The 9032-nt window shown below is 35.6% G+C and overlaps 1 non-coding gene across 1 annotated transcript; it reads right to left on the bottom strand.

The window, feature by feature from the left end:
- Window positions 1–1943: 1943 nt before the first annotated feature.
- TRNAI-UAU (transfer RNA isoleucine (anticodon UAU)) lies at window positions 1944–2017 on the bottom strand. Its single transcript has one exon. It is a non-coding gene; the product is annotated as a tRNA-Ile (tRNA).
- Window positions 2018–9032: the final 7015 nt, after the last annotated feature.

Raw genomic sequence — 9032 nt, forward strand, 5'->3', positions numbered from 1 at the left:
GTCTGGCAGGCCACCAAAAGGGGCATCACTCACCACCAAAGGGAACGGAGAATCGAACACACGTCAATCCAGAAAAAATTCCCCAAAAGTGCTCAGCCAAGAGTAGAACTCTTGACCTCACCCATTGAGGCCTATAACCCAGGATGCATCACAATCAGCTAGGCTGGTGATCACTTGCCCTTTTTTTCGAATTGCCCCAAAAGAAATACTTCTCAAGTTTTAAAGAGCGTTGATAACTTTATTAGGGCCTTATACGGTGAAAAAAGGAATGTACCAAGGCTCCCTAATACCAATTTGCATAATGTGAGTCTTATGCCAAAAGAAAGGGTGGAGGTAATTTCACTTGATATTTAGAAATCAAAGTGCTCCATTGGGATATCCTTGAGGCTGTAGCATCCACGAGTAAGCCCAAATAGACAAATGATAAGTTACTAATAGAATATTGGATACTTCTGGCCAACAACTCAATTTCGAAATTGTTTACTCCCAAACCAACTAGCTGACTTTTTGAAATATTAACCTTTAGAACTGAAGCAAGCTCGTAGCATTAAACAAATCTGATTAAATTCTTGGCTTTTGGGATTGCCACTCACCAACGTTAAATAAACTGAACTGAATTTCAGTTTTTGAGTTCCTTTCATTGGTTTCTACATATCTCCTTTTTATAGAAGAATATTGAATTTTCTTTAAATTATAATGAATTTTGTTTTAATGTGTCGAAGGATATTAGATTTCGTTTAAATTATAGTAAATGTCATATTAATACATATTAAAGAATTATCTATTTCTTTTCTCAATTATAATGAATTCTTTTTGAACTATAATAAAGTTTATGGCTTTGAGTTTGGACCATTTTGTAATTTTTTGAAAAACTTGCAACCTAACAAACTTTTAAATATTTGGTTATCTAACTAGACCTTACATATAACTGTTAATTTGAAAATGTCATTCTTTACCATTTTGTCATTCCATATATACAACTCAACAACTTTAATAATATTAATTAATATTTTAAACAATTAATTAAACCACTTAATCACCCACATTCATCTTAATCATCGAAAAACCCAAATTACTCTGAAAGTTGAACGCGTCTCGGAAGGGGAGGAGCCCATTAAGCGTTACTACAAAGTTTTTCTTGTTATTGTCCTTGAATTATTTATTTATTTATTTATTTTTTGATTGTTTTAATTACCTATGAATGAAAGTTGCATGAAAAGGGCAATAGATAACAACAAATGACATAAGAACCACTAACAATTAGTTCTTTCACATTTTTTCATGGTCAAAAACATCAAATGCTTGATCTTTACAAAAACCTATATATAAGTATTTTAGTTGTTGCAAAGGATCAGTTTTAATGGGCCTGGTTATCACGAGCCACGTTTTTATGTTGAACTTTGGGCAAATTTGAGTAATGGAGTAATGCAAGTATGCAACCATATTTCTTGGACTTGTACATAATAACACCGTTAACATGAGATCTTATTGGACAATTTTAACAGCAACTTGCCTACCTTTCGTTCAACAAATTTCAGCAAATGGGCCACAGTCGAAAAATCTCTCGATAACTTTGGACTACATATGCATAAGGAGTAACGACGACGCCATTTATGTATAATATATTACAGATGTACTATATACTTTGAATTCGCTTTGTAGACATCTGTAGTAAAAACTACGAACCAAATGTATGACACACACACACAAATGCTATGTATGGGAAAATTTCATGAAACCATCTATAGAAAATCATCCTTAGAAGAGTTAATTACAACAAACTATATACATGAAACCATATATGGAAAAATCCACAAATGATTCAAGTAATAAACACAAAAAATAGGATGTATCACCAGAATCCTAAACATATGAGAACCGAGTCGGTTAAAAAAATATTTGTTATATTTTTTTGAAAGAGCCAAAATTATTAAGATAAGATTTGGTCTCGGCGGGGCTCGAACCCGCGACCTTCGGCTCATAAGACCAACGCTCTAACCAACTGAGCTACGGGACCTTCAATTTATCCATTGCATAGTAAAAATGGGTTTTGCCATTATAAATGTCATCAAACAATTTAAACCGATATTGACATCACAAGAATTTTGTTTTTCATATATACTTATTTTATTTTAATATTTATATTAAATAATGTAGTTTTATGACGCTTTTCTATTTATTTTTACATTTTGAATATATGTTTGTTGAAAGTGTAAAAAAAAATGACGCTGAAGGCCTAAAGCTTTTAAAGATTAAAGTGGTTCCAATTCTAATTAAATTGGTTTAATCCTATTTTTTAATTTGACATGTGTAATCTAGTAATATCCGATTAGTTTTTCAATATTAAATTGGTTTAATCGTAATTAAAATATTAGTTTAGATGTGAATCTATAAAGACTTAAAAAGACATAAAAATAATATTTATTGTTAGAAAAGATATGAATCAAATTATACTCCTTTTTTTTTTACCAAGAAAACGTCTTTACACTTGAAAAGATGTGGGTACATGTCCACTCTAAAAAGAGGACATACAAACATTTATAGCCCTCAATTCTGAATAAATCTCCTGTAGTATCCAGCGAGATTCAAGAATTGTGTGATCTTTGTTGGTGTTTTCGGGGTTGCCTAGCCCTCAATTGCCTTGACCTTGGATGGGTCTACATGAATTCCCTCTTCGTTGAACACGTGTCCCATAAATTCTACTATGTGAACCCATAACTTGCACTTGGAAAATTTCGCATATAGTTTCTTTTCCCTTAGCATCTCCAAGACCGGTCGTAGATGTTGTTTGTGCTCCTTCTTGCTCTGCAAATAAACCAAATCTTCAATATAAACTATCACGAAGTTGTCAAGGTATGGTCAGCAGACTCGGTTCATCAGGTCCATAAATGTTGTCGGTGCATTTATCAAACCGAAGGGCATTACTACGAACTCAAAGTGGTCATAGCGGGTTCAGAAAGCAGTCTCAGGAATATCTTCTTCTCGGACACGCAACTAGTGATAATCGTATCTCAAATCTATTTTATAGAAGAAACTTGCTCCTTGCAGCTGGTCAAATAAATCATTGATCTCGGAAAGAGGGTATCAGTTCTTGACTATAAGCTTATTCAGTTCCCGATAGTCGATGCACATTCGAAAGGGTCCATCTTTCTTCTTAACAAATAATACCAGAGCCCGACTGTGAGAGAAACTCGGCCTTATGAATCCTTTGTCAAGTAACTCGCTCAATTGAGTGGATAGCTCTTGCATTTCGGCGGGGGCTAGTCAATACGGCGATTTAGCAATTGGCGTGGCTCCGGGCACTAGGTCAATTCGGAACTCGACTGTCGTTCTGGGGGTAATCCCGGGAGGTCATCAGGAAACATTTATGGAAAACCACACACCTCCAGGATGTCTTTGATGTTCGTCCCTTCCTTTTTTTATCCACCACGTGGGCCAGGAAGGCATTATTCTACTTGTGTAAGCACTTTTGTTCTTTCATGCACGAAATGAGGCAGAGGTTTGCATCGGGTTTATCGCCATATATAATTAAGGTCTCATTGTTGGGTAAGTGAAGGCGAACGGCCTTCTCATAACACATAATATCGGCATGGTGGGGGCTTAACCAATTGATGTGTGTGAAACGAACTAGTTTTAAACCTACTTTTAATTATAAAATAAACACACAAAGGTAGTGGGCCTATCAATTGTGATAAAGCTAAATAAGTAGGGTATCGAACACAGGGAGCGGTAAATTAAAACTAAGAACTAATTTTATCTAAGTTTAAATAATACGAAGGGGTTTTTCTCTAGTTTTACAAGACTAGAAACTTACTAACTATTACTTAAACTAAAAACTAGAAAAGCAAAGATTTAACTAAATTCAGTGACGAATGGGACTTCTGTTTAGTTCAACTTAATTTATCCTATGGTTGATATTATGGTAATAGTGCAATGGATTATTTCTTCTATTCGCTACCGATTCAAGTGATTAGCTTCGCGTTCGCTGCACTAATCCTTAGAGAACAAACTAACTCAAACAATGATCAGTTGTCTAATTTAATTTAATTCACTAGGTTATTTATTCGGGTTAATTTAGAATTGTAATAGATAACTAATTTGGTCCTTTAGTTAACCTCTTGTTGATGGTCATCACACAAGCTCACACATGAATTTACTTATTTTTCTATTAATTCTAATTTCACAGTCACTAATCCTAGTCATATAACAAAGTGATCACATAAATTACATGAGGTAGCAATTAAGAGATGTTCATACAACTTAATTAACTTCCTAATAACAGGAAAATAGTTTTCAATCACACATGGGGTTCTTTAACAAGCTAGAATTAACAAAACCACCAATATTAAATCAATCCTACCATAAATAATTAACCTATAGTATCAACTTTGTCTCCTTAAACAGAAGTTTAAAGGTTTTAGATCATGATTGAGGTGATTAACAGCATAAAAACGATATCTAAAAGTCTAAACATAATAAAGAACAATAGATTAAAGTAAGAATGATGTAGGTTTGCCTCAAATCTTCTTCGGAATTGGTTTTAGGGTTGTATCTTCATTCTCCAGCTCTCTCCTGACTCTGATTCGCAACTTGCTTCTCCCCTAGGGTTCTAGAATTTTTTATGTCGATCTGGAAAGCTGTATATATAGATTCGAACCGACTCACCGAGTCTATCGCTTGATTCCCGTGCACGATAAGTCTTAGAGTCCTTATCTTCTCGATCCTTCGACGCGACTCGCCGAGTAGTCGACCCTACTCGCCGAGTAGCTTATGTTTTTAACATTTTTTCTCCTTTGTTCAACTCCCGAGCTCCCAACAACTTCTCCTGCTTCCTTTGGCTCCAAAGATTTCCTTTTGGACTGAAAACACAATTCAAACACTTTACTATGATATGCAATAAATTGGCTCCAAAGATTTCCTTTTGTCCATGATATGCAATAAATTGGCTAATAAATGATAAAAATCTATACTTAATATAAGACTAAATATGCAAATATCAAAATACCCCACACTTGACTATTGCTTGTCCCCAAGCAAAACTGAATTTTAACACATTAAAATCACATAAGACAACTCCAATCGAACCCAACCATTATGCCAAGGCCGCAACGCATGCATTTGTGTCTAAAATTTTCCTAATATCCCCCATACTCCAAATACTCACAATCCTCATAAACATTCGACCACTTTTTCCGAACAATGCTCATTTTATGCATCCCTTCGAATCCATCCCCAGAAAACCTCTTAACCTCAAGGTATTTTTGGTTGAGCAACCTAAGCATACATAATCTAGATAACTACAATTTATGATACCACTATGGAGCTCTTTTAGAATTCTTCACTTCTTTGACATTTGATCTTTAATTTTCTTGAATTCACCACCTTGTTGTTTGATTTTTGGTATCTTCAACTTTTGAATTTTGCTCTTTCACATTTAAATTTGATGCCCCAAAAATTCTTCAAACTTTTCTTGTAATTCTCTTTTTTTTTATATATATTTTTAACATGTAACTCACTTTTTCCACTCAAATCCTACATGCTTAAGCAGGGGCACTCAACTTCAACCTTTATTGGTTAGCGATAATAATTTTCATGGATACATTTCTGGTACACGATGCTAAACATATTGCATCCTTCAAACTAAGCGAGGTCGTGTTTTTGTCCCATGATTTCACTGGAATAAGGAAGCCACAAATGCACTAGAACGTATATAGGCTCAACTAAACATTTGGGTTTTCATGCAATCATCAACATAATTCTAAAATGGAATCCTAATTACTTTTTACCAAAATTTTCTAAATTAAGTCCTAAGTAACATTTTTGGTATGCAAGAGTGCAATTTTTTTTAAAACAGACCTAAATTAGGATATTAGGATTCTAAATTTACTAAGATGTAACCAACCCCTACCCCATACTTAATTTATGCAATGTTCCCATTGCATATTATGCATGAAAAAAATGAAATATAGAGAGAATTGGAACAAACTCCCATGGGACAACAGTTGTGAAGGTGGTTTTCTTCAATTAAGCTTCTACTTCAATCGACTTTAGCCATGGAAACAACGCATCCATGTCTCGGACATCAAATCACATGTGGGTGGCTTCAAATGTGCAGGAAAAATATTATAAAATCTTCAGGAATTGATTGCAAATAATAAATGGTCAAGTAGTGTAGCCATCAGCATTAAGTAAGAAGCCATTGTGTTGGATAAATATAGGACTCGTCGAGTAATTACGCGAAATTGCTGAAATCATGAAAATGAACTGCGACTCGTCGAGTAGGTTATATGCACTCGGCGAGTCGGCGCTAGGCAGACAAAATTTTACTTTATCCTGAATCCAGCTTCTAGTGGGCTTCAAAACTTCTCTTAGCTTCAGTAAACGGTCACTCATAAACCCTCTCGGATCGGTCTCGACACTCAAACACAATACATCGATCTTTCTTGACTCGTTTCCATGTTTTTCTCATATATTTTAGACTCCTTATGCAAGCATTTCCTAAACCAAATGCTGAAATGAACCAAGGCAAATAGAACATTAAACACAAAAGAGTTTTCAGACCTAATTAAAAACACACCAAACAAAAATAAATAAATAAAAATTGTCCCATAAAAATTAATCATCCTCTTCCTCATCATGACCATGCACAACCCCACTCCCACCAGCTCCACTCTGCCTTGCGTTAATGACCTCGTCCCAAGAATGAATGTAGGGAAAGTTACCCCCATCAATGTGTGGAATATGGAAATGGTCAAAAAGTTGCACGTGGGATTCCTTGCTAAAATTAATACCTGAAAGACCCCAACTTTCGTATTTATGAAAGACCCAAACTTTCATACTATTTCAAAAGATTTCTTAAGTTACTTCATCAAAACATGCTACATGCATATTTATAAAACAATATTTTATATTGATAAAGTGATTACAAAAGATTGGATAAAACCAACTAAGTTTTATTACATTTCATATCTACCCAGGAATCTACTATTCATATACATACATGAACATTAAAATACAGAGAAATAGTATTAACTATTCTAAGTCTTTCAACAGTATAAAACTATATTGGATACTCATCACCTGCAATTGTTAAACATTGAGAGGAATAAGCGATAACGCTTAGTGAATTCAGTAAATAGATACAATATAATCTTATGCCTTATATATACTTCAATGTGGCAAAAGCAAAGAGGAACAACAAGACATATGTGAAATCATGTGATAAGCGTTCATATCAATCAAAGACTTTATTCAAATATATACTTTTCAATGAGAAATAACGATTTCAATACTTGATATGCATCAATAAAGCTTTGGCCCAAATGGCACAGAAGACATATAATTTTTGATTATCAATTTGATAGATTTCAGGTTTTCACGCCCTGTTTAGCATTTCAGTAGATTTCAGGTTTTCACGCCCTGTTTAACCATTTCGGTAGATTTCAAGTTTTCACGCCCTGTTTAACCATTTGCTAATACCATAGAATAGAGTTCAATTCCCTTACGGAGTCATGCTCTACATGGTCGGAGACTACATACCATTCCTATCTAACTTTCTTCCAATGCCATAGAATAGAAGTCATTCTCTTACGGAGACATGCTCTACATGGCCAGAGGCTACGTACCAGTACCAATGTGAATCTAAGTCCTTTCGCTGATCACATGGTCAAAGATATTATATTTGCTATAAACATAGCGAATAAAATAACACGGGAGAATAACTCAGACTAATAACACTGAGAAGCACATAGTACATATAACACATAACATACAATTGTTCCTATATATTGAACTCCCCTTAAGTTAACCGGAGGTTAAAATAGTAATTTGGACAACATTTCGGCTTTAAATATGACTTTCTATGTTGAAAACTGGGAGCTTAATTGAAAATCGGGCTCTGCTAATGTAGGGCTTCAAAACTGAAAAGATAAAATTTTCGGGCTTCTCGGGGGTCTCGGGGCGTGTTTCGGGTGCTAAAATTGATACCAGGGCTTCGAGAAAAGTCAAAATAGTGAAAACATGGGAAAAGGGGCTAAAATTGGAAAATTTCAAATTTTAGCCGGGAGGGTTCGCACCCTCTTATTTATAGGCCGAGGGTTCGGATCTTGTGGCTGAGAAGGGAACACGTTGCGCCTGCGAGGTTCGGTCAGGAGGGAGAATACGTGGCTACTGCGAGCTTCGGACATCTGGCAGGAGGAGCGAAGGCCACGAGGCCGTTGCGAGGCTCGGACGTGGCGTCTGCGAAACGGAGCACGTGGCTCGCGTGCGAGATAGGTGCGGCAGTGGTGAAGCGAGGCTCAGACATGCATAGAGGCAGGTGGTGCTGCGAGGCGAGGCCACGTCTCTGGTCACGCACCTGCTTCGTGCGAGATGACGTGGCTGCTTCGTGGCAGTTACTGTTCATGCAAAAATCTTCGGATTTTGAGCCCCGAACTTCTAAAATCCATAACTTTCGCATACGAGCTCTGTTTTTGACATTCTTTATATGCACGCGTAGCTAAAATTATGCCCTACAACTTTCATTTAGAATTCGTTGGCTAATTTTGATATTATTTTTAATATTATTATTTTTAACAGACCGGGACAGGAAAATCCATTAAAAATTCATAACTTCTTCATCCGACATCCGTTTTCGTCAGACTTTTTACCGTTGTACTACAAATGACAAGACCTTCGATTCTCGTTTAGGATGTATTGGTCAAAGATCGCTCGATCTAAAATTCGAGTTTTTAGCTGTCTACTGCTAAGTTGAAACTTCGAAAAATCATAATTTCCTCATACGAAGTCAGATTTTTGCGTTCTTTATATCGAATTTCTCGGTTTAACGAATACTACGACTTTCATTTAGATTACTAAGACTAAAACGTAGTTTATCAAAAACTCACTTTTTACGTCATTCAGCACTGTGCCGGTTTTGTCGCGGATCTTCGGTTGGTCATAACTTCTTCGTTATAACTCGGATTTTGACGAGGTTTTCGCCTACAAGTTTCTAACGAAATGATTTACAACATCAAATAATAAAATTTTACTTA

This window comes from Lactuca saligna, chromosome 4, assembly GCF_052625555.1.
Source record: "Lactuca saligna cultivar CGN05327 chromosome 4, ASM5262555v1, whole genome shotgun sequence".
Classification (NCBI taxonomy): Eukaryota; Viridiplantae; Streptophyta; class Magnoliopsida; order Asterales; family Asteraceae; genus Lactuca; species Lactuca saligna.